Genomic DNA, 27,827 nt, shown 5'->3' on the forward strand with positions numbered 1-27,827 from the left:
TTGTCGTTTCTTAAAGTTTGGGGCTGCGATGCTTATGTGAAAAAGCTTCAACCTGATAAGCTCGAACCCAAATCGGAGAAATGTGTCTTCATAGGATACCCAAACGAAACTATTGGGTGCACCTTCTATCACAGATCCAAAGGCAAGATATTCGTTGTTAAGAATGGATCCTTTCTAGAAAAGGAGTTTCTCTCGAAAGAAGTGAGTGGGAGGAAAGTTGAACTTGATGAGGTAACTGTACCTGCTCCCTTATTGGAAAGTAGTTCATCACAAAAATCTGTTTATGTGACTCCTACACCAATTAGCGAGGAAGCTAATGATGATGATCATGTAACTTCAGATCAAGTTGCTACCGAACCTCGTAGGTCCACTAGAGCAAGATCCGCACCAGAGTGGTATGGTAATCCAGTTCTGGAGGTCATGTTACTTAACCATGATGAACCTAAGAACTATGAGGAAGCGATGATGAGCCCAGATTCCGCAAAATGGCTTGAAGCCATGAAACCTGAGATGGGATCCATGTATGAGAACAAAGTGTGGACTTTGGTTGACTTGCCCAATGATCGGCAAGCCATCGAGAATAAATGGATCTTCAAGAAGAAGACAGACGCTGACGGTAATGTTACTGTCTACAAAGCTCGACTTGTTGCAAAAGGTTTTCGACAAGTTCAAGGAGTTGACTACGATGAGACCTTCTCACCCGTAGCGATGCTTAAGTCTGTCCGAATCATGTTAGCAATTGTCACGTTTTATGATTATGAAATTTGGCAAATGGATGTAAAGACTGCATTCGTGAATGGATTTTGGAAGAAGAGTTGTCTATGATGCAACGGTTTTATTGATCCAAAGAGATCTAACAAAGTGTGCAAGTTCCAAGCCTCTCGAAGTTGGAATAAACGTTTTGATAGTGTGATCATAGCATATGGTTTTATATAGACTTTTGGAGAAGCCTGTGTTTACAATAAAGTGAGTGGGAGCTCTGTAGCATTTCTAATATTATATGTGGATGACATATTGCTGATTGGAAATGATATAGAATTTCTGGATAGCATAAAAGGATACTTGAATAAGAGTTTTTCAGTGAAACTGCTTATATATTGGGCATCAAGATCTATATAGATAGATCAAGACGCTTAATTGGACTTTCACAAAGCACATACCTTGAATAGGTTTTGAAGAAGTTCAAAATGGATCAAGTTAAGAAAGGGTTCTTACCTGTGTTACAAGGTGTGAAGTTGAGTAAGACTCAATATCCGACCACTGCAGAAGATAGAGAGAAAACGAAAAGTGTTCCCTATGCTTCAGCCATAGGCTCTATCATGTATGCAATGTTGTGTACCAGACCTGATGTGTGCCTTGCTATTAGCCTAGCAGGGACGTACCAAAGTAATCCAGGAGTGGATCACTGGACAGCGGTCAAGAACATCCTGAAGTACCTGAAAAGGACCAAGAATATGTTTCTGGTTTATGGAGGTGACCAAGAGCTCATCATAAATAGTTAAGTTGATGCAAGCTTTGACACTGATCCGGACGATTCTAAATCGCAAACCGATCTAGGTGTCATACCTAGTGCATCGGGTCCAATGAAAATCTTTTGTGACAATACTGGTGCAATTGCCTTGGCAAAGGAATCCAGATTTCACAAGAGAACCAAGCTCATCAAGAGACGCTTCAACTCCATCTGGGATCAAGTCCAAGTGGGAGACATAGAGATTCGCAAGATACATACGGATCTGAATGTTGCAGACCCGTTGACTAAGCCTCTTCCACGAGCAAAACATGATCAGCACAAAGGCTCCATGGGTGTTAAAATCATTACTGTGTAATCTGGATGATTGACTCTAGTGCAAGAGGGAGACTGAAGGAAATATGCCCAAGAGGCAATAATAAAGTTATTTTTTATTTCCTTATTTCATGATAAATGTTTATTATTCATGCTAGAATTGTATTAACCGGAAACATAATACATGTGTGAATACATAGACAAACATATTGTCACTAGTATGCATCTACTTGACTAGCTCATTGATCAAAGATGGTTAAATTTCCTAACCATAGACATGAGTTGTTATTTGATCAATGGGATCTGTCGGTGTTCTGGGAACGGGGGTCCCCATACTTGCCTGCCTGCGGCCCGCGGCGTGGCTGAACCTGCAGGCCATACGACCCATCGTCACCAGCAAAGCATCCAAGACCCTCGCGAGGGTCCAAGCCTCGTGAGGCGGACGATGCAAGACCTCCTTGGGAGTAGCCCAGCTAGGCAGGATCACGAGGAGCGGAGATATCAAGGCGGGACAAACCTCATGAGACCCTCGTGACGTTAGCCAAGACGCACAACCCCAGGCGGGCGCCAGGCGGGCGCCAGCACGCGCAGCGTCCTTGTTTCCTCTTTGGTGCTAAGGAGGCAAGCACATGCGAAGAGTACCGAGGCATCAGGAAAAGGTTGCTATATTGGTGCAATGAGACCAAGACCAGGAGGACGGAAAGACGGAGGTCATCGTGGAGCCCGAGACGGCGTCACCACCAGAGCCTTGGGCACGCGAAGACCAATTTTGTCAGGATAGCTTGTACTAGCTGCCCCCTTCGAATTAGCCCGCCATTGTTGGCTCCCTTCCTGCTCGATATTTGGGAAGAGGACTAGGGCCAGTATAAATAGGACTAGCCACCACCTTAGAGAGGGGACGGACCATTCAGACCACATACACAGACACAAGCACACCGAGCTCAAGAACACCTCAACCTTAGGAGGCTGTTCTCCCCTTGTACTGTTCATCATCAGCCCTAGAGGCAATCCACCACCACCACACTGGAGTAGGGTATTACACCACGACGGTGGCCTGAACCAGTATAAGTCTTGTGTCTTTCTATGTGCAAGTTCATCGAGTTTGTCCGCAAGATCTTAGTGAGCTAGGGCGTCGATTGGTGGGAAGGAAAGACTTCGCGCGCACCCTAGTGTTCGAATCTTAAGGGTTTGCTGAAACCCCACATCCGACATTTGGCGCCCCAGGCAGGGGTGCGTCGGGGCTTCTCTCCACCAACCAGCGCCCCGTACCGCCGCACTACGCTCCCATGGCAGGTGCCCCGCCACCAACCTCTACGGTCAACACCAGAAGTAGGGAGTCTGGTACCGAGCCCAGGCCCTTGCTCTGCGGCGAGTGCAGGAACCGGCCAAGTTCAGGTCGGAGATGCCGCCGCGTTACGATGGCGCGGAAGACTCGACGTTGTTCCTGCTGGCATACGAGGAGGCCGTCCTCGAGGTCGGAGGCGGCGACAAGATCTTGGCAAACTTGTTCCCCCTGGCCCTCACCGACGAGCCGCGTGCTTGGCTGCTCAACCTCCCGGGATCCACGGTGACGTCCTGGGGGGAACTCTGCGACCTCTTCACTGCGCGCTACGCAGCGCCGGCACACCACGCAGTCGCGGCACTGCTGGGTGGCTCCCAAGCGCCTCCTTCAGGTCGCCACGTCAAGCCTTTGTTCCGTCAGATTGGGGCAACCTGCAAGCGCCCGGGGGCTTCGCCGGGTTGGGCTGCGCCGGAGGCCGACCTCACCTTCGACTCGGAAGACCACCCTGGCTCCACCGCCGGCTCAGGGATGCTCCCGATGCTCTGCACGCCCACCATCTGCAACATGGCCGTCACCAAGACCCTCATCGACGGCGGCGCCGGCCTCAACTTGCCCTCCGTGGAAGCCTTCATCCTTCTTCATGTGCTGCTCGAACGGCTCGGCCTCAGCAAGCCCTTCACAGGAGTGGGTGGTGGAGCTGCTCACCCTTTGGGGCAGATCCGCCTCCCGTCACCTTTGGCACGTGAGATAACTATCACACCGAGCTGGTGGACTTTGACATCGCCCGCATCGGTCTCCCGTACAATGCCATCCTCGGGTACCCAGCTCTCGGTCAGTTCATGGCAGCGACTCACCCGGCCTACAACCTCATGAAGATGCTAGGGAGCAAGGGCGTCCTCACCATCAATGGGGGCGCTAAGGAGGTCGTGGCGGCGCTCAAGCTCGCCTTCAAGACCTCGGCAGCAGCACAGCCAGCCGGTATCGGTACACCCGAGGCCAAGGAAACTGTGCCCACCAAGAAGAAGCGGCTACACTCAAGACAAGGCGGAGACCAAGAAGGTGCCGGTCGACGAGGACGGGTCTTCAAGAGCCACCTTCACCATAGGAACCGGCCTTGACCCGGGACAAGAAGAAGCTTTGGTGAGGTTTTTGCGCATGAACAAGGAGATATTCGGGTGGAAGCCCAATCAGCTGGTAGGGGTCCCGAGAGAGGTAATTTAGCATCATCTGAGGGTGTGCCCCAACGTACGCCCCATGAAGCAGTGAGCAAGACGGTGGTCCACAGAGAAGCAGGCCTTCATCGTCAAAGAGACAGGCAAGCTAGAGGCGGCAGGTACCATCCGAGAAGTTCTATACCCCGAATGGCTGGCGAACCCCATCGTAGTACCAAAGAAAGGTGGGAAGGAATGGACGTGCGTCGACTTCACCAACCTTAACAAAGTGTGCCCCAGGATCCGTTCCTGCTTCCACGCATCGACCAAATCGTCGACTCCACCGCCGAGTGCGACTTGCTATGTTTCCTGGATGCATTCTCAGGATACCACCAAATCAAGATGGCGGTGGAGGATGTGGAGAAGACAGCCTTCCTGACACCATGTGGGGTGTATTGCTACACCTGCATGCCCTTCAGGCTGCGCAGCGCGGGCGCGACCTTTGAACGGTTGAGCAAATCACCTTGGGGCGACAGCTCGGCAGAAACACAGAGGCATACGTTGATGACATAGTGGACAAATCTCGCGAGGCGAGGACGTTGATTCAAGACCTGGGGGAGACCTTCGAGAGCTTGTGCCAAGTGAACTTGAGGCTTAACTTGGAGAAGTGCGTGTTTGGTGTCCCCTCCGGCAAGCTACTGGGGTTCCTCGTATCCCATAGAGGGATCGAGGCGAACCCTAAGAAGATCAAGGCCATCGAAGACATGAGCCCACCGCAGACCCTCAAGGAAATGCAAAAGCTAGCAAGGCGGGTGACCGCGTTAGGGCATTTCATATCCAAGCTAGGTGAGCATGCCTTACTCTTCTTTAAGCTCGTGAAGAAGAAGGGCCCGTTCGAGTGGACCCCGGAGGCCGACCGGGCCTTCCAAGACCTCAAGAAATACCTCACCAGCCCCCCAGTGATGGTGGCACCACGGCCTCTGGATCCTCTGGTGCTCTACCTTGCCGCCACCCCGTACTCCGCTAGCGCGGCGCTGATGGCAGTTCGGGAGGAGCGCCAAGGCAAGGGTGTGCCGCGCCAAGCCAGAGCTGATGCAGCGCGGGGTCAGGAAGGCGCGGCAAAGCCATCAGTGGTGGAAGACCAAGCTCAACAGGGCAACATCGCAGAAGCTTCTAAGGATGGCCAGGTCTCAGGAAACCCACCACCTCAGGATATGCCACAATCTCCACGGGACCCGGGCCTCGATAGTGTGCCAGCCCTCGTCGAGCATCCGGTGTACTTCGTCAGCACCGTACTGTGGGACGCGATGGCGTGCTACCCCATGCCGCAAAAGCTCCTGCTCTCACTCTTGGTGGCCTCGCGCAAGCTGCGGCACTACTTCCAAGGTCACCCCATCAAGGTCGTCTCAGCCTACCCATTGGAGAGGGTGCTCAGGAGCCCTAACTCAGCCGGAAGGGTTGCTAAGTGGAACATTGAGTTACAAGCATTCCAGTTGGAGTTCAGCACTACCAGGGTCATCAAGGGAGTCACGCTCACTGATTTTGTGGCAGAATGGATAGATGCCCTGGCTCTTGAGGAAGGAGAAGACCGGTCCACCTTGCCAGGAAGCGAGGCACCAGACGGCTGGGTCATGTATTTCGATGGCGCCTTCATGCATCAGGGCACGGGGGCTGGAGCATTGCTCATCTCGCCCACTCAGGACAAGCTCTACTATGTCGTGCAACTCTGTTTTCAGCACAGTGAGAAGGTCTCCAACAACATCGCAGAATACGAAGGCCTCATAGCTGGCCTGAAGGCAGCGGCGACTCAAGGGGTGAAGCGCCTCAATGTCAAAGGCGACTCGCAACTCCTCATCAACTTTTCCAACAAGGTATACGAGCCGAAGGACGAGCACATGGAGGCCTTCCTCACGGAGGTGCGCAAGATGGAAAAAGCAGTTCTCGGGCCTAGAGCTGCAGCACGCGCCCCGGGGCACCAACAAGGAAGCCGATGACATCGCCAGGAGAGCATCCAAGCGGCAACCGCAAGAGCCCGGCGTCTTCGAAGAGCGGCTCTTCAAGCCATCAACTTCGCCACCTCTTTCAAGCATGACTCAGCCACGGGAGGAACTCTCGCAGCCCCCGGCCACGGGAGGAACTCCCGCAGCCCCCGGCCACGGGAGCCCCAGCCTGCGACCCAACCTCAGGAGCTCGGCTGCTCTTGGCGCTCGAGTCACAGGAGTTGTGCTGGATCAAGGAGTTCAAGGAATACCTGATGCACGGGACGCTGCCGGAGAAGGAAGAGGACATGGAGCGCATGGCCCAGCAGGCCACGACATACTGTATCCAAGACGACGATTTATGCAGGAAACGACCGAACAATGTCACACTATGCTGGATCTCCAGCGATCAAGGAAGGGAGTTGCTGATTGACATACACAGCGGTGATTGCGGACACCACTCGTCATCACGGACCCTCGTCGGCAAGGTGTTCCGCAGTGGGTTTTATTGGCCTACGACACTCAACGACGCATCTGAGCTGGTGAGGTCCTATGAAGCTTGCCAATTCCACGCTAAGCAAATCCATCAGCCTGCTCAGGACCTCCAAACCATCCCGCTCACCTGGACGTTTGCGGTTTGGGGGCTGGACATCCTAGGCCCATTTCCCCAGGCTCCAGGGGGCTACCGCTATCTCTACGTCGCCATCGACAAGTTCACCAAGTGGGCGGAAGTAGAAGCCGTCCGTACCATTCTAGCCGGCTCTGCTGTCAAGTTCATCAAGGGCCTCGTGAGCCGCTTCGGGGTCCCCAACCGCATCATCACAGATAACGGTTTGCAGTTTACTAGCAACCTCTTCAAAACCTACTGTGCTAACATTGGAACGCAGATCTGCTACGCTTCGGTGGCCCACCCCAGGAGTAACGGTCAGGCCGAGCGCGCTAACGCGGAGGTCCTAAGGGGCCTCAAGACCAGAACCTTCAAGAAGAAGCTGGAGGCCTGCGGCAGGGGCTGGCACGACAAACTCCAGTCCGTGCTGTGGTCCATCCGAACCACCGCCACCAAGCCAACAGGCGAGACCCCATTCTTCCTCATCTACGGAGCTGAAGCAGTCCTCCCTCACGAGGTCAAGCATCGCTCCGCATGGGTCCTAGCATTTGACGAAATGCAGCAGGATGTGATATGTCCATTTTGCATCATGCTTTTATATCGATATTTATTCCATTATGAGCTGTTATTACACATTATGTCACAATACTTATGCCTATTCTCTCTTATTTTACAAGGTTTACATAAAGAGGGAGAATGCCGGCAGCTGGGATTCTGGGCTGGAAAAGGAGCAAATATTAGAGACCTATTCTGCACAGCTCCAAAAGTCCTGAAACTTCACGGAAGATGATTTCCCCCTGGGCGCGGCCCCCTACCTTGTGGGCCCCCTGGTGGCCCTCCGATGGCCATCTTCTTCTATATGGAGTCTTTCGATGAGGAAAAAATCATAAGCCATCTTTCCGGAAGAGACTCCGCCGCCACGAGGCGGAACCTTGACAGAACCAATCTAGGGCTCTGCCGGAGTTGTTCTGCCGGGAAACTTCCCTTCGGGAGGGGGAAATCATCGCCATCGTCATCACCAACACTCCTCTCATCGGGAGAGGGCAATCTCCATCAACATCTTCACCAGCACCATCTCCTCTCAAAACTCTAGTTCATCTATTGTATGCAATTCTTGTCTCTAAGCCCGGGATTGGTACCTGTGGGTTGCTAGTAGTGTTAATTACTCCTTGTAGTTGATGCTAGTTGGTTTATTTGGTGGAAGATCATATGTTCAGATCCTATATGCATATTAATACTCCTCTGATTATGAACATGAATATGCTTTGTGGGTAGTTACGTTTGTTCCTGAGGACATGGGAGAAGTCTTGCTATTAGTAGTCATGTGAATTTGGTATTCGTTCGATATTTTGATGAGATGTATGTTGTCTCTCCTCTAGTGGTGTTATGTGAACATCGACTACATAACACTTCACCATTATTTGGGCCTAGAGGAAGGGCATTGGGAAGTAATAAGTAGATGATGGGTTGCTAGAGTGACAGAAGCTTAAACCCTAGTTTATGCATTGCTTCGTAAGGGGCTGATTTGGATCCATATGTTTCATGCTATGGTTAGGTTTACCTTAATACTTTTGTTGTAGTTGCGGATGCTTGCAATAGAGGTTAATCATAAGTGGGATGCTTGTCCAAGTAAGGACAGTACCCAAGCACCGGTCCACCCAGATACCAAATTATCAAAGTACCGTACGTGAATCATATGAACGTGATGAAAACTAGCTTGATGATATTCCCATGTGGAAACCACTTATCATTTCCTTCTGCTCCTCGTTGGGTTCGACACTCTTACTTATCGAAAGGACTACGATAGATCCCCTATACTTCTGGGTCATCAAGAATCTTTTCTGGCGCCATTGCCGGGGAGGGAAGCGCCTTTGGTAGGTGGAATTTGGTACGGAAAAATTTATATAGTGTGCGGAAATTTACTGTCACTTGTTAGTATGGAAAGTAATCCTCTGAGGGACGTGTTCGGGGTATCTTCACCCCGACCAGTAGAGCAAAGAGTTGCTCCTCAACCTACTGAACCTACCGAAAATGAAAATGTCTGCTTTGAAATTCCTTCGGGTATGATAGAAAAACTGCTAGCTAATCCTTTTGCAGGAGATGGAACAAAGCATCCTGATGAGCACCTTATATATGTGGATGAAGTTTGTGGATTATTTAAGCTTGCAGGTGTACCCGGAGATGTTATTAAGAAGAAGGTCTTCCCTTTATCTTTGAATGAAGATGCATTGACATGGTATAGGCTATGTGATGATACGGGGTCATTGAACTACAAATGATTGAAATTGGAATTTCATCAGAAGTTTTATCCTATGCATCTTGTTCATCGTGATCGCAATTATATATATAATTTTTGGCCTCGCGAAGGAGAAAGCATCGCTCAAGCTTGGGGGAGGCTTAAATCAATGTTATATTCATGCCCCGATCATGAGCTCTCAAGAGAAATTATTATTCAAATTTTTTATGCTCGACTTTCTGATAGCAATCGCACCATGCTCGATACTTCTTGTGCTGGCTCTTTTATGATGAAGACTATTGAATTAAAATGGGATTTATTGGAAATAATTAAACGCAACTCTGAATATTGGGACCTCGACGAAGGTAAGGAGTCAGGTATGACACCTAAGTTTGATTGTGTTAAATATTTTATGGATACCGATGTTTTCCGTAAATTTAGCATTAAATATGGACTTGACTCTGAAATAGTAGCTTCTTTCTGTGAATCTTTTGCTACTCATGTTGATCTCCCTAGGGAGAAGTGGTTTAAATATCATCCTCCCATAGAAGTAAAAGTAGCTGCACCAATTAAAGTTGAAGAAAAGACTATCACTTATAATGATCCTATTGTTCCTACCGCTTATGTTGAGAAACCACCTTTTCCTGTTAGGATAAATGATCATGCTAAAGCTTCAACTGTGGTTCATAAAAGCAATAAAACTTATACACCTCCTGAGCAAATTAAAGTTGAACCTGATATTGCTATTGTTAAAGATCTTTTGTTTGATAATATTGATGGGTATGTTATTCATTTCCTTGATGAGACTGCTAGAATTGCTAAACCCCGTGCAAAAGAGAAAAACGGACCTGTGGTAGGCATGCCTGTTATTTCTGATAAAGTAGGAGATCATTGTTATCATGGCTTATGTGATATGGGTGCTAGTGCTAGTGCAATACATTACGACTTATACAAAGAAATTATGCATGATATTGCACCTGCTGAGATAGAAGATATTGATGTCACAATTAAACTTGCCAATAGAGATACTATTTCACCGATGGGAATTGTTAGAGATGTTGAAGTCTTATGTGGGAAAACTAAATATCCTACTGATTTTCTTGTTCTTGGTTCCCCACAAGATAGCTTTTGTCCCATTATATTTGGTAGACCATTCTTAAACACTGTTAATGCTAAGATAGATTGCAAAAAGGATGTTGTTACTATCGGTTTAGATGATATGTCTCATGAATTTAATTTCTCTAAATTTAGTAGACAACTCCGTGAAGAAGAATTACCTAGAAAGGATGAAATTATTGGTCTTGCTTCTATTGCCGTACCTCCTAGTGATCCTTTAGAACAATATTTGCTAGACCATGAAAATGATATATTTATGAATGAAAGAAGGGAAATAGGTGAAGTATTCTTTAAACAGGAACCTATTCTGAAACACAATTTGCCTGTTGAAATCCTAGGGGATCCTCCTCCACCCAAGGGTGATCCCGTGTTTGAGCTTAATCCGTTGCCTGATACTCTTAAATATGCTTATCCTGATGAGAAAAAAGATATATCCTATTATTATTAGTGTTAACCTTTCAGAGCATGAGGAAGAGAGATTATTGAAAACTCTGAAGAAGCACCATGCTGCTATTGGGTATACTCTTGATGATCTTAAGGGCATTAGTCCCACTCTATGTCAACATAAAATAAATTTGGAAGAAGATGCTAAACCAATTTTTGATCATCAACGACGGATGAATCCTAAAATGAAAGAAGTGGTAAGAAAGGAACTACTAAAGCTCCTTGAGGCAGGTATAATCTATCCCGTTGCTGATAGTTAGTGGGTAAGTCATGTCCATTGTGTCCCTAAGAAGGGAGGTATTACTGTCGTTCCTAATGATAAAGATGAATTGATTCCTCAAAGTATTATTACAGGTTATAGGATGGTAATTGATTTCCGCAAATTAAATAAGGCCACTAAAATGGATCATTACCCCTTACCTTTTATCGATCAAATGCTAGAAAGATTATCCAAACACACACATTTTTGCTTTCTAGATGGTTATTCTGGTCTCTCTCAAATACCTGTGTCAGCCAAGGATCAATCAAAGACTACTTTTACTTTCCCTTTTGGTACTTTTGCTTATAGACGTATGCCTTTTGGTTTATGTAATGCACCTTCTACCTTTCAAAGATGCATGATGACTATATTCTCTGACTTTTGTGAAAAGATTTGTGAGGTATTCATGGACGATTTCACCGTCTATGGATGTTATTTTCATGATTGCTTGAGCAACATTGATCGAGTTTTGCAGAGATGTTAAGAAACTAATCTTGTCTTGAATTGGGAAAAGTGCCACTTTATGGTTAATGAAGGTATTGTCTTGGGGCATAAAGTTTCTGAAAGAGGTATTGAAGTTGATAAAGCCAAGGTTGATGCTATTGAAAAGATGCCATGCCCCAAGGACATCAAACTTATAAGAAGTTTCCTTGGTCACGCCAGATTTTATAGGAGGTTCATTAAGGACTTCTCAAAAATTTCTCGGCCTCTGACTAATTTATTACAAAAAGATATACCATTTGTCTTCGATGATGATTGTGTGGAAGCATTTGAAATACGTAAGAAAGCATTGATCTCTGCACCTATTGTTCAACCACCTGATTGGAATTTACCCTTTGAAATTATGTGTGATGCTAGTGACTATGTTGTAGGTGCTGTTCTAGGGCAAAGAGTTGATAAGAAATTATACGTTATTCAATATGCTAGTAAAACCCTAGACAATGCTCAAAGAAATTATGATACTACTGAAAAAGAATTCTTAGCAGTTGTATTTGCTTGTGATAAGTTTAGACCTTATATTGTTGATTCTAAAGTAACTATTCACACTGATCATGCTGCTATTAAATATCTTATGGAAAAGAAAGATGCTAAACCTAGACTTATTAGATGGGTTCTCTTGCTACAAGAATTTGACTTACATATTGTTGATAGAAAGGGAGCTGAGAACCCCGTTGCAGACAACTTGCCTAGGTTAGAAAATGTGCTTGATGACCCACTACCTATTGATGATAGCTTTCCTGATGAGCAATTAAATGTCATAAATTCTTCTCATACTGCTCCATGGTATGCTGATTATGCTAATTACATTGTTGCCAAATTCATACCACCTAGTTTCACATACCAGCAAAAGAAAAAGTTCTTCTATGATTTGAGGCATTACTTTTGGGATGACCCACATCTTTATAAAGAAGGAGTAGCTGGTGTTATTAGACGTTGTGTACCTGAGCATTAACAGGAACAGATCCTACGCAAGTGTCACTCCGAAGCTTATGGAGGACACCATGCTGGAGATAGAACTGCACATAAGGTATTGCAATCTAGTTTTTGTTGGCCTACTCTCTTCAAGGATGCCCGTAAGTTTGTCTTATCTTGTGATGAATGTCAAAAGAATTGGTAATATTAGTAGACGTCAAGAAATGCCTATGAACTATTCACTCGTTATTGAACCATTTGATGTTTGGGGCTTTGACTATATGGGACCTTTTCCTGCCTCTAATGGATATACACATATTTTAGTTGTTGTTGATTACGTTACTAAGTGGGTAGAAGCTATTCCAACTATTAGTGCTGATCATAACACTTCTATCAAAATGCTTAAAGAATTTATTTTTCCAAGATTTGGAGTCCCTAGACATTTAATGGCTGATGGTGGTTCACACTTTATTCATGGTGCTTTCCATAAAATGCTTGCTAAGTATGATATTAATCATTGAATTGCATCCCCTTATCACCCTCAGTCTAGTGGTCAAGTAGAATTGAGTAATAGAGAGCTCAAATTAATTTTGCAAAAGACTATCAATATGTCTAGAAAGAATTGGTTCAAGAAACTTGATGATGCATTATGGGCCTATAGAATTGCATATAAAAATCCTATGGGTATGTCTCCGTATAAAATGGTTTATGGAAAAGCATGTCACATACCTCTCGAACTAGAACACAAAGAATATTGGGCTATTAAAGAGCTCAATTATAATTTTAAACTTGCCGGTGAGAATAGGTTATTTGATATTAGCTCACTCGATGAATGGAGAACCCAAGCCTACGAAAATGCCAAGTTGTTCAAAGAAAAGGTTAAAAGATGGCATGATAAAAGGATACAAAAGCGTGAGTTTAATATAGGTGATTATGTATTGCTATACAACTCCCGTTTAAGATTTTTTGCAGGAAAAATTCTCTCTAAATGGGAAGGTCCTTACGTTATCGAGGAGGTCTATTGTTCCGGTGCCATAAAAATTAACAACTTCGAAGGCACAAATCCGAAGGTGATGAACAGTCAAAGAATCAAACATTATATCTCAGGTAATCCCATAAATGTTGAAACCAATGTTATTGAAACGTAACCCCGGAGGAATACATAAGGGACACTTTCCGAAACGTTTCAGACTCCGAAAAGGTATAGGTATGTGGTACGGTAAGTAAACCGACTCCAAAACAGTTTTTAAGGCAATATTTCTCCGAAGATTTAGAAAAATAGAAAAATAAGAAGCATTCCGGGAAGGACACGAGGCCTCCACGAGGGTGGAGGGCGCACCCCTACCTCATGGGCACCTCGTGTTCTCTCCGGACTCCATTTTCGTACACGACACATATTTTGGTCGGTAAAAATTCATTATATAACCTCCCGAAGGTTTTGACCTCCGTATCACGCAAATATCTCTTGTCTTTGTTTCAAGCTGTTTTCTATCAGGGTTATCAAGGCCAGGCATTATGTCGTCTCCTTCCTCGTCCAACCATGAGGGCAACGATGCTTGGCTAATGAATATAGAGCTGAAGAGAGAAGAACCCTTGGAGATCAACAAGGATGAAGGGATCAAGCAGGCCACGGAGGACCAAGTTCCGGCAACAGAAGACATCCTTCAACCTGATCACAATCTTCTTACCCCAACTGAGATCGAAGCTTTCAAGATGATCGAGTTAGCTCGTATACAAAATAAGTATCTCACACGTGAAAATATTTTGTTGAAGGAGCATATCATCGCACTCAAAGGCATTATCCGCAAGTTAGAAGACCTCCTACGCTTGATGTGCGACTATCCATCATCAACAACTCCACCTTATTCACCAACAAAGGAGACATAATCACATGGGTATGGGCACTCCCCTTGGCAACTGCCAATCTTGGGGGAGTGCCCCGGTATAGTATCACCATCACTTTTATCTTTACCATTTTTCTTAGTTTGATCCTTTTGGTAATATCTTGATCTAGTAGAATAAAGTTTATGGCATGATCTAGTTTTGAGTTTTGCTTTATGATCCCTCTATGTAATCGAGTCTGTGAGCTATATATAATAAAGATTAGAGTTGAGACAAGGGCTTGATTATTTTGCCATGATCCTAAGTGAATAAAAGAAAAGAGAAATTAATAAAAAAAAGGAAGCAAAGAGATCATATGGATCTTATGGAGAGTAATGAGCTCACATAGAAAAAGTATGATGAATAAAAGTTGTTGAGAGTTGACAAACATAGTTTTGGTCATCGTTGCAATTAATAGGAAGTAATAAAGAAAGAGAGGTCTTCACATATAAATATACTATCTTGGACATCTTTTATGATTCTGAGCACTCATTAAAATATGACATGCTAAAGAGTTGACGTTGGACAAGGAAGACAACGTAATGGGTTATGTTTTCTTACATCTGAGATAAATTATATTGTCATGGATCATCCAACATGGTTGAGCTTGCCTTTTCCCCTCATGCTAGCCAAATTCATTGCACCAAGTAGGGTTCTACTTGTGCTTCCAAATACCCTTAAACCAGTTTTGCCATGAGAGTCCACCATACCTACCTATGGATTGAGTAAGATCCTCCAAGTAAGTTGTCATCGGTGCAAGCAATAAAAATTGCTCTCTAAATATGTATGACTTACTAGTGTGGGAGAAAATAAGCTTTATACGATCATGTGATATGGAAGAAATAAAAGCGACAGACTGCATAGTAAAGGTCTATATCACAAGTGGCAATATAAAGTGACGTTCTTTTGCATTAAGATTTTGTGCATCCAACCATAAAAGCGCATGACAACCTCTGCTTCCCTCTGTGAAGGGCCTATCTTTTACTTTTATCTCCTACCTTGCATAAGAGTCATGGTGATCTTCACCCTTCCTTTTTACATTTTATCCTTTGGCAAGCATAGTATGTTGGAAAGATCCTGGTATATATGGCTAATTGGATGTGAGTTTTCATGAACTATTATTGTTGACATTACCCTTGAGGTAAAACGTTGGGAGGCAAAACTATAAGCCCGTATCTTTCTCTGTGTCCGATTAAAACTCCATACCCATAAGTATTGTGTGAGTGTCAACAATTGTGAAAGACTATATGATAGTTGAGTATGTGGACTTTCTGAAGAGATCTTATATATTGACTCTTTCCTATGTTATGACAAATTGCAATTGCTCCAATGACTGAGACTATAGTTTGTTAGTTTTCAATGAAGTTTACTGATTCATACTTGAAATTGTGACTGAATTATTACTCTAGCATAATAAATCTATGACAAGAATTATGTAAGTTTATGTTCTAAGAATGATCATGATGCCCTCACATCCGTATTTTACTTTTATCGACACCTCTATCTCCAAACATGTGGACATATTTTTCGATTTCGTCTTTCGCTTGAGGACAAGTGAGGTCTCAGCTTGGGGGAGTTGATACGTCCATTTTGCATCATGCTTTTATATCGATATTTATTGCATTATGGGCTGTTATTACACATTATGTCACAATACTTATGCCTATCCTCTCTTATTTTACAAGGTTTACATAAAGAGGGAGAATGCCGGCAGCTGGGATTCTGGGCTGGAAAAGGAGCAAATATTAGAGACCTATTCTGCATAGCTCCAAAAGTCCTGAAACTTCACGGAAGACGTTTTCAGAATATATAAAAAATACTGAGCACAAGAAGTTCACCAGGGGGGCCACACCCTGCCCACGAGGGTGGGGGACGCGCCCTACCCCCCTAGGCGCGCCCCCCTACCTCGTGGGCCCCCTAGTGGCCCTCCGATGGCCATCTTCTGCTATATGGAGTCTTTGGATGAGGAAAAAAAATCATAAAACATCTTTTCGGACGAGACTCCGCCGCCACGAGGCGGAACCTTGGCGGAACCAATCTAGGGCTCTGGCGGAGCTGTTTTGCCGGGGAAACTTCCCTCCGGGAGGGGGAAATCATCGCCATCGTCATCACCAACACTCCTCTCATTGGGAGAGGGCAATCTCCATCAACATCTTCACCAGCACCATCTCCTCTCAAAACCCTAGTTCATCTCTTGTATCCAATTCTTGTCTCTATGCCCGGGATTGGTACCTGTGGGTTGCTAGTAGTGTTAATTATTCCTTGTAGTTGATGCTAGTTGGTTTATTTGGTGGAAGATCATATATTAAGATCCTATATGCATATTAATACCCCTCTGATTATCAACATGAATATGCTTTGTGAGTAGTTACGTTTGTTCCCGAGGACATGGGAGAAGTCTTGCTATTAGTAGTCATGTGAATTTGGTATTCGTTCGATATTTTGATGAGATGTATGTTGTCTCTTCTCTAGTGGTGTTATGTGAACGTCGAATACATAGCACTTCACCATTATTTGGGCCTAGAGGAGGGCATTGGGAAGTAATAAGTAGATGATGGGTTGCTAGAGTGACAGAAGCTTAAACCCTAGTTTATGCATTGCTTCGTAAGGGGTTGATTTGGATCCATATGTTTCATGCTATGGTTAGGTTTACCTTAATACATTTGTTGTAGTTGTGGATGCTTGCAATAGAGGTTAATCATAAGTGGGATGCTTGTCCAAGTAAGGACAGTACCCAAGCACCGGTCCACCCACATACCATATTATCAAAGTACAGAACGCGAATCATATGAACGTGATGAAAACTAGCTCGACGATATTCCCATGTGTCCTCGGGAGCGCTTTTCTCTATATAAGAGTTTATCCAGGCTTGTCCTTTGCTACAAAAAGGATTGGGCCACCTTGCTGCACTTTATTTACTTTTGTTATTTGTTGCTCGTTACAAATTATCCTATCACAAAACTATCTGTTACCACCTATTTCAGTACTTGCAGAGAATACCTTGCTGTCAACCGCTTATCATTTCCTTCTGCTGCTCGTTGGGTTCGACACTCTTACTTATCGAAAGGACTACGATAGATCCCCTATACTTGTGGGTCATCAAGACGCCATGCGGGGGATGGATCTTGTGCTGGGGGAGGAACGTCGTCGCGAAGCCGCATTGAGGGCAGCAAGGTACCAACAAGCGCTGCGACGATACCGCTGCCGCAACATCCGCTCCAGGACGCTCGAGGTGGGCGACCTCGTCCTGAGGTGGGTCCTCTCCAGGGAAGGGCTGCACAAGCTCTCGCCCATGCGGGAGGGTCCGTTCAGGGTCGTCCATGTCTCTAGGTCGGGTGCAGCGTGCTTGAAGACGCAGGACGGTATACCTATCTAGAACGCCTGGAACATCCAGCACCTCCGGAAGTTCTATCCGTGAAGCATGTCCCAGAGCCTGAGAAGCAAGGCCTAGAGCCTGTGAAGAAGGCCCAGTGTCTGTGAAGAATCACCCGTGACACTCTCACGTAATAATGAGTGGGGCTGTACACGCCCCGGAGTCTCAAGAGCGTCGGCCTCAGGCCCTGGGGCTCCCTCCCACACCTAGTGGACATCACTTAGCTTTGTGCTGGTGAGAAGACTTGAAGACTAGATTAGGTGTCGGATGCGGCTTTTCATTTGCTTTTCGTAGTTGACTTGCTTTTCCTTAATCAAAGTTTGCCTTTGGCGTGCCTTACCGATTTGATTCCCTCGCCTCTCACTGCACTTTTTCGGCTCGAATTTGCTCATGTTCTCTCTCTCGCATGCCTCTCAAGGGGGCTAGGCAGGTGCCCTCACGAGTATTTTTTTCTCCTTTCTGCCTTCTCGCGAGCCACCCTCGTTCGAGCTCAAAGGGTGGCGCACCTCTCCTAGTCCGTGCCCCTCGGGTACCGCGACGCAAAGCGCCAGGTCAGGGCCAGGATGAACGGCAAATCTTTTAACGCACTTCCTAACAAGTTTTTCGCAGTTCCTGAGCGAATGCAGGCCACCGAGGCAAGATAAATGTGAGGAAATAAATGCTTCGCGGGGAAGAGGACGTCCTGAGTATACCAGGTTAAGTTATCTTTGCGCAAAATAATGACACAACACGAGAACAGCACGCATACTGATATAACCAAGGAACCATAGTTCGATACATGCCCTTCCTGGGCCCATGCTGGTTTCATTCTTGATGCAGGAAAAGAGCAAAACAAAAGTAGTGTTGCAGCGATCCGCGAGGACAGGCACCTAGCACTACCCCGAGCCTAGCCAGATCCTTCCTCATGCTTCATGGAGGTGCGGTGGCAAGACGACCCACCACCATCTTCAAGACGGGCGCGGCGGCTGGGCATAGCCGCCACTGCTGGAGTTGTAGCCGGAGGAAGAGCCGGCGTAGCTGGGCGAGACACGATCGCCGGCTAGGGCCTGCTCGCCCTCGTCCTCGTCGCCACCATCCCTAAGGCCGGGTACCTCCTCACCGTCGTTCGCCTCGGGGCAGCACCCGGCGCGGCGACCATCTTCCCCAAACATCCTCACATGAAGGGTCGACCCACCATCGTACCCGAAGTGGAGGGTGCACCGCCTGCCCAGGCCGCGCGCGCGGGTGAATGTCTGCCAGCCGCGGGCCAGGGCCATGTTGCCCACAGCAGAAGTCTCGACCGCAACCCAAGACGCCTTGCTGCAGCAGCCATCTGCCTGCACCCAGAGTCTGCTTGGACCAGAGGCCGGCAGTTCGCCGATGAAGAAGCGTGGGAGTTGGAGCCAGTTTCCGGCCGGGTTCTCTAACCAGACGTCGAACTCCGGCGACACCTCCGTCGTGTGGAAGCGCGGACGAGGAGGCCGCGCCACCATGGCGCACCTTCCCTCATCAACTGGACCGCCATTGCTGGGATGACCCACTCTGCGTGCCGTGGCGCTGACTCGACAATGGGCCACGGCGGGGGTCGCGGCATGTTTACGCGGGCGGCCGCGTCCGCGCTTGGGCGCCGGGGAGCCGGGTCCCTCGCGAGGGGCTTTCCCCTTCTCGGCGGCGGAGAACTTCCTTTGTGGTGCCATGGGTGTCACTGCAAGTGATGGAGCGAGGAGGAAGGAGCAAGCAAGCAAGGAAGAGATGGGCAACGGGGGCTCCGCCCCCCTTCCCATTTATAACGAGGGAAGGCCAACCAGCGTCTCCCACGATTGCAGGTAATGATGGTTTTCCTTGCATGTCGCGGGGACCTGACAAGTCGAGCAGTTGCCAAGACAACATGGGGAAGCGGAGACGCCCACATCCAATCAACCGCCACGCGCCCGCGGTGCTCCAAACATGGCCCTTGGTTTCACCGCGAAGCCAAGCCCGAGCGCACCTTGGGCCCGGGGGTACTGTCGGCGTTCTAGGAACGGGGGTCCCCATACTTGCCTTCCTGCGGCCCGCGGCGTGGCTGAGCCTGCAGGCCGTACGACCCATCTTCACCAGCAAAGCATCCAAGACCCTCGCGAGGGTCCAAGCCTCCCGAGGCAGACGACGCAAGACTTCCTCAGGAGTAGCCTAGCTAGGCAGGCTCATTAGGAGCAGAGATATCAAGGTGGGGCAAACCTCACGAGACCCTCGTGACGTGAGGCATGACGACGGCACCAGGCGGGCGCCAGCGCGCGCAGCGTCCTTTTTTCCTCTTTGGTGCTAAGGAGGCAAGCGCAGGCGAAGATTACCGAGGCATCAGGCAAAGGTTGCTATATTGGTGCAACGAGACCAAGACCAGGAGGACGGCAAGACGGAGGTTATCATGAAGCCCAAGACGACATCACCACCAGAGCCTTTTGCAGGCGAAGAGACATTTTTGTCAGGATAGCTTGTACTAGTTGTCCCCCTTCGAATTAGCCCTCCATTGTTGGCTCCCTTCCCGCTCGATATTTGGGAAGAGGACCAGGGCCAGTATAAATAGGACTAGCCACCACCTTAGAGAGGGGACGGACCATTCAGACCACATACACACACACAAGCACACCAAGCTCAAGAACACCTCAACCTCAGGAGGTTGTTCTCCCCTTGTACTGTTCATCATCAGCCCTAGAGGCAATCCACCACCACCACACTAGAGTAGGGTATTGCACCACTACGGTGGCCCGAACCAGTATAAATCTTGTGTATTTCTATGTGTGAGTTCGTCGAGTTCGTCCGCGAGATCTTAGTGAGCTAGAGCATCGATTGGTGGGAAGGAAAGACTTCGCGCGGACCCCAGTGTTCGAACCTTAAGGGTTTTCCGGAACCCCACACCCGATAGGATCACATCATTAGGAGAATGATGTGATTGACTTGACCCATTCCGTTAGCTTAGCACTTGATCGTTTGTTTACTGCTATTGCTTTCTTCATGACGTATACATGTTCTTATGACTATGAGATTATGCAACTACAGAATACCGGAGGAACACTTTGTGTGCTACCAAACGTCACAATGTAACTTGGTGATCATAAAGGTGCTCTAGAGGTGTTTCCGATGGTACTTGTTGAGTTGGCATAGATCAAGATTAGGATTTGTCACTCTGATTGTCGGAGAGGTATCTCTGGGCCCTCTTAGTAATACACATCACTATAAGCCTTGCAAGCATGATAACTAATGAGTTAGTACATGATGATGTATTACGGAACGAGTAAAGAGACTTGCCAGTAACGAGATTGAACTAGGTATTGGATATCGACGATCGAATCTCGGGCAAGTAACATGCCGATGACAAAGAGAACAACGTATAGTGTTGTGCGGTTTGACCGATAAAGATCTTCGTAGAATATGTAGGAACCAATATGAGCATCCAGGTTCCGCTATTGGTTATTGACCGGAGATGTGTCTCGGTCATGTCTACATAGTTCTCGAACCCGTACGGTCCGGACGCTAAAAGTTCTATGACGATTAGTTTTATGAGTTTATATGTTTTGATGCACCGAAGGTAGTTCGGAGTCCCGGATTTGATCACGAACATGATGAGAAGTGTCGAAATGGTCGAGACATGAAGATTTATCTATTGGAAGCCTATATTTGGATATTGGAAGTGTTCCAGGTGAAATCTGGATTTTACCGGAGTACCGGGGGTTACCGGACCCCCCCCCCCGGGTTTAATGGGCCATGATGGGCCTTAGTGGAAGTGAGGAGGGGCTGCCAGGGCAGGACGCGTGCCCCCTCTCCCTCTAGTCCAAATTGGACAAGGAGGGGGGCGGCGCCCCCCTTTCCTTCCTCTCTCCCTCCTCCTTCCCCCTTCTGCTATTCCATCTAGGAAAGGAGGGAGTCCTACTCCCGGTGGGAGTAGGACTCCTCCTGGCGCGCCTCCTCCTGGTCGGCCGCCTCTCCCCCCTTGCACCTTTATATACGGGGGCAGGGGGCACCTCTAGACACACAAGTTGATCATTGAGATCTCTCCAGCCGTGTGCGGTGCCCCCCTCCACCATAATCCACCTCGGTCATACTTTAGCGATGTTTAGGCGAAGCCCTGCTGCGGTAGCTTCATCAACATCGTCACCACGCCGTCATGCTGACGAAACTCTTCCCCGAGCTCTACTGGATCGTGAGTTCGCGGGACGTCGCTGAGCCGGACGTGTGCTGAACGCGGAGGTGCCGTACGTTCGGTGCTAAGGATCGGTCGATCGTGAAGATGTACGACTACATCAACCGCGTTGTCATAACGCTTCCGCATAACGGTCTACGAGGGTATGTGGACGACACTCTCCCCTCTCGTTGCTATGCATCACCATGATCTTGCGTGTGCATAGGATTTTTTTTGAAATTACTACGTTCCCTAACACCGGTAACCCCTCGGTACTCCGGCAAAATACCCTAACCACTCGAAACCATTCCGATGTCCAAATTGTTGGGGAACATAGTATATCAAAAAAATTCCCACGATCATGCAAGATCTATCTAGGAGATGCATAGCAACGAGAGGGGAGAGTGTGTCTATGTACCCTCGTAGATCGAAAGCGGAAGCATTTAGTAACGTGGTTGATGTAGTCGAACGTCTTCGTGATTCAACCGATCAAGTACCGAACGCACGGCACCTGCCCGATCTGCACACGTTCAGCTTGGTGATGTCCCTCATACTCTTGATCCAGTTGAGGCCGAGTGAGAGTTTCGACAGCACGACAGCGTGGTGACGGTGATGATGAAGTTACCGGCGGAGGGCTTCGCCTAAGCAGTACAACGATATGACCGAAGTGTGTAACTGTGGAGGGGGGCACCGCACACGGCTAAAAGATCAACTAGTGTGTCTATGGGGTGCCCCTTCCCCCGTATATAAAGGAGGGGAGGAGGAGGAGGGCCGGCCACAAGGGGCGCGCCCAAAGGGGTGATTCCTACCCCTAGTAGAAGAAGGAAGGAGAGGAGAGGGAGAAGGAAAGAGAGGGGCGTCGCCCCCTCCCTAGTCCAATTCGGACTAGCCTATGGGGGGGCGTGGCCTCCCCTTGTGGCCCATCTCTCCTTTCCACTAAGGCCAATGAAGGCTCAATACTTACCCCGGCGAATTCCCGTAACTCTCCGGTACTCCAAAAAATATCCGAACCACTCAGAACCTTTCCGATGTCCGAATATAGCCTTCCAATTTATCGATCTTTACGTCTCGACCATTTCGAGACTCCTCGTCATGTCCATGATCTTATTCGGGACTCCGAACAAACTTCGGTCATCAAATCACATAACTCATAATACAAATCGTCATCGAATGTTAAGCGAGTGGACCCTACGAGTTCGAGAACTATGTAGACATGACCGAGACACATCTCCGGTCAATAACCAATGCGGAACCTAGATGCTCATATTGGCTCCTACATATTTCACGAAGATCTTTATCGGTCAAACCGCACAACAATATACATTGTTCCCTTTGTCATCGGTATGTTACTTGCTCGAGATTCGATCGTCGGTATCATCATACCTATCTCAATCTCATTAAAGACAAGTCTCTTTACTCATTCGGTAATGCATCATCCTGCAACTAACTCATTAGTCACATTGCTTGCAAGGCTTATAGTGATGTGCATTACCGAGAGGGCCCAGAGATACCTCTTCGGCAATCGGAGTCACAAATCCTAATCTCGATCTATGCCAACTCAACAAACACCATCGGAGACACCTGTAGAACATCTTTATAATCACCCAGTTACATTCTGATGTTTGATAGACACTAAGTGTTCCCCCGGTATTCGGGAGTTACATAATCTCATAGTCATAGGAACATGTAAAAGTCATGAAGAAAGCAATAGCAATAAACTAAACGATCATAGTGCTAAGCTAACGGATGGGTCTTGTCCTTCACATCGATAATGATGTGATCTCGTTCACCAAATGACAACACATGTCTATGGCTGGGAAACTTAACCATTTTTGATTAACGAGCTAGTCAAGTAGAGGCAGACTAGGGACACTTTGTTTGTCTATGTATGCACACATGTACTAAGTTACCGGTTAATACAATTCTAGCATGAATACTAAAGATTTATCATGATATAAGGAAATATAAATAACAACTTTATTATTGCCTCTAGGGCATATTTCCTTCAGTCTCCCACTTGCACTAGAATCAATAATCTAGTTCACATCGTCATGTGATTTCACATTAATAGTTCACATCTTTATGTGATTAGTTCACATCTTCATGTGACTAATACCCAAAGGGTTTACTAGAGTCAATAATCTAGTCCACATCGCTATGTGATTAACACCCAAAGAGTGATCATGTTTTGTTTGTGAGAGAAGTTTAGTCTACGGGTCTGCAACATTCAGATCCGTATGCATTTTGCAAATTTCGATGTCTACAATACTCTGCACAGAGCTACTCTAGCTAATTGCTCCCACTTTTAATATGTATCTAGATCGAGACTTAGAGTCATCTAGATCAGTGTGAAAAGCTTGCATCGACGTAACTCTTTACATGAACTCTTCTATCACCTCCATAAGCGAGAAATATTATCCTTAGTCCTCTAAGGATAATTTTGACCGCTGTCTAGTGATCTACTCCTAGATCACTATTATACCCCCTTGCCAAAATCATGCTATGGTATACAATAGGTCTGGTACGCAGCATAGCATACTTTATACAACCTATGACTGAGGCATAGGGAATCACTTTTCATTCTCTTTCTATTTCCTACCGTGGTCGGGTTTTGAGTCTTAACTCAACTTCACACCTTGCAACATAGGCAAGAACTCCTTCTTTGACTGTTTCATTTTGAACTACTTCAAAAACTTGTCAAGGTATGTACTCATTGAAAAATTTATCAAGCGTCTTGATCTATCTCTATAGATCTTGATGCCCAATATGTAAGCAGCTTCACCGAGGTCTTTCATTGAAAGATTCTTATTCAAGTATCCTTTTATGATATCCAGAAATTCAGTATCATTTCCGATCAATAATATGTCATCCACCTATAATATCAGAAATGCTACAGAGCTCCCACTCACTTTCTTGTAAATACAGGCTTCTCCAAAAGTCTGTATAAAACTATATGCTTTGATCAAGTCATCAAAGCGTATATTTCAACTCCGAGATGCTTGCACCAGTCCATAGATGGATCACTGGAGCTTGCAAACTTTGTTAGCACCTTTACGATTGACAAAACCTTCTGGTTGCATCAAATACAACTCTTCTTTAAGAAATCCATTAAGGAATGGAGTTTTGACATCCATTTGCCAAATTTCAAAAAATACGGCAATTGCTAACATGATTCGGACAGACTTTAAGCATAGATACGAGTGTGAAACTCTCATCATAGTCAACACCTTGAACTTGTCGACAACCTTTAGTGACAATTCGAGCTTTGTAGATAGTAACACTACTATCAGCATCCATCTTCCTCTCGAAGACCCATTTAATCTCAATGGCTCGCTGATCATCGGCCAAGTCAATCAAAGTCCATACTTTGTTCTCATACATGGATCCCATCTCAGATTTCATGGCCTCAAGCCATTTCACGGAATCTGGGCTCATCATCGCTTCCTCATAGTTCATAGGTTCATCAGGATCTAGTAACATGACTTCCAGAAAGGATTACCATACCACTCTGGTGCGGACCATTCTCTGGTTGACCTACGAGGTTCGATTGTAACTTTATCTGAAGTTTCATGATCATCATCATTAGCTTCCTCACTAATTGGTGTAGGAATCACTGGAACTAATTTCTGTGATGAACTACTTTCCAATTCGGGAGAAGGTACAACTACCTCATCAAGTTCTACTTTCCTCCCAATCACATCTTTCGAGAGAAACTCCTTCTCTAGAATGGATCCATTCTTAGCAACAAAGATCTTGCCTTCGTATCTATGATAGAAGGTGTACCCAACAGTTTCTTTTGGGTATCCTATGAAGACACACTTCTCCGATTTGAGTTTGATCTTATCATGTTGAAACTTTTTCACATAAGCATCATCACCCCAAACTTTAAGAAACTACAGCTTAGGTTTCTGGCTAAACCACAGTTCATATGGTGTCGTCTCAATGGATTTTTAGATGGTGCCCTATTTAACGGGAATGCGGCTGTCTCTAATGCATAACCCCAAAACGATAGTGGTAAATCGGTAAGAGACATCATAGATTGCACCATATCTAATAAAGTACGGTTACGACGTTCAGACACACCATTACATTGTGGTGTTCCAGGTGGCTTGAGTTGTGAAACTATTCGACATTGTTTCAACTGAAGGCCAAACTCGTTGTTGACACCAGATTTTGGCATGGTCACGAATCAGGGTTCGTATGCAAAACTTAGAGGCAACACTTCACGGGCCGGCCCCGAGTGAGAAAGTATTCGGCCTTTGCCGGCTGAATGAAACCTTGCCGGGGTAAAACCTTGCCGATGTGAGGGATTACCAATGTGGAAAGCTTGCCGGCAGAGAAGCTTGCCGGCGTGGAAAGCTTGTCGGCGAAGAAGCTTGCCGGTGTGAAATCTTGCCGAGGGAGAAACCTTGCCGAAGAGGAACTCTTGCCGGGGTAGAAACCTTGCCGAGGAGGAACTCTTGCCGGGGTAGAAACCTTGCCGAGCTAGGGAGAACCCTTGCCGGTGTAAAAAACCCTGCCGGGTTGAAACTTTGTCGGTGCGGAAAGCTTACCCGGGTGGAAGGCCTGCCGGGGTGGAGGTTGTGATAGTCAATCCGACCAGAAGCTGAAGATGGGCTCAAATGATTATCTACATGGACTCAAATGGAGAAATGATCTACATGAAAGAGTTCCGTATTATTGATATGAACATCTTTGAAATTTGGGTCATCGCCGTCCGATTTCATCTCGAAGGCCGAAACTATGCTCGAAGTATCAATATGTTATATTCAAAGTACAGTTTAGCCGATTAAGCCCCCAAAACGACCTCAAATAAAAAAATGATCTACACGGTTGTCTTCGTCTCGTCGAAACGATTGATTTTGATATAAAAATAGTTCAAATCTGAGTTCGTATGCAAAAGTTAGAGCAATCGGAGTGCAGCCCTGTCACGAGGCGAGATATGGCGCGCCCCACCAGACACATGTCTGACGGGTAGCGCGAGGAGATAGCCTGTGTTGCGAGACCGATCTGACCCTCAGGATGATCTCTGATCAAAAAATCTTCAACATGAAAGTTGTTCGTCTCGTCGAAACGGTCAAGATTGCTTTTGGGCTTGTTTTCATCCGAGATCGTTTACCACCGCAAAAAGGACCCGCAAGGTGCAGCCAGTTTAAACCGAACAGTTTTGGAAAGTTCGGATAAAACCAGTCCGAATTTGACTAGGGTTATGGACGTGAATTGATGTAATTTTCTTGTAAGGAAAGCCTAAATAAATCCTTTGCTTGTACGGGAAGTCCAGCCGCCTCTTATATATGCTGGGGTATCCCCTACGCTTGTATCTTTCTTTCTCGTTATTTGTTCATTCTTCGCGTTGGAGGGCAGCGATCCACGAGGCTCTAGGGGCGAGCGAATCGACCTAGGGCAGCCCATAGCCGCCGCACTCCCTGACGGGGTCCCTCCCGGGCGTGTGGGGTTTCGGGTCTTCAAAAGCGCCCGCTGACTGTCTTGCGTATCGCGCTGTCGGTCAGGCCTCCTTTGACGTGAGCTGCGGTGCATCACCCCCGGCATCGAGGGTACACATGACGTGTTCGTGTGTCAACACACTTTTTGGCGACTCCACTGGGGAACGAAGCTTTGAACAGTCTCCAGCATGTTCTTCCTACGAGGAGAGCGTCATCAAGCGGCTGCAATCTTCAACGGTAACATGTATCATCAATCTCCTTGCATAGATGCAAATAGCCATTATGTTGATGTTGCTAGATCTTTCAACGGACATGTGATGTCAGCCAACCCTAATGAGAAAAGGCCGGCTAGTTATTCCGTTGGAGAAACTTGGAATTTACATAATCGCGGCATGCAACTTATGAATCTGAACTTTCGTGCATCGGCAACATCTTTCAATATGCCGGTGAACAACACGATTTGTTCGAATGATCAATATATGATACCTCATGTGCAGGAGGGCATCTCATAGTTTTATCCATCAGTAGCCGACTCGCAATATGCGGGTTCATCCCCAAACATGTTGATGGATGGGGGAATCGGCCATGCTTCCATTAGCTATTTGGCCGGTTATCCTCGAACATCATATACTACACCTCGTGATATTAATTGCTCAGTGGCATATGAAACTAAAAATATTCATGACTCAGATCACCTTGGCCGAGTGAATGGAGATTCTGCAGG

Source organism: Triticum dicoccoides, chromosome 2A (genome assembly GCF_002162155.2).
Source record: "Triticum dicoccoides isolate Atlit2015 ecotype Zavitan chromosome 2A, WEW_v2.0, whole genome shotgun sequence".
NCBI lineage: Eukaryota > Viridiplantae > Streptophyta > Magnoliopsida > Poales > Poaceae > Triticum > Triticum dicoccoides.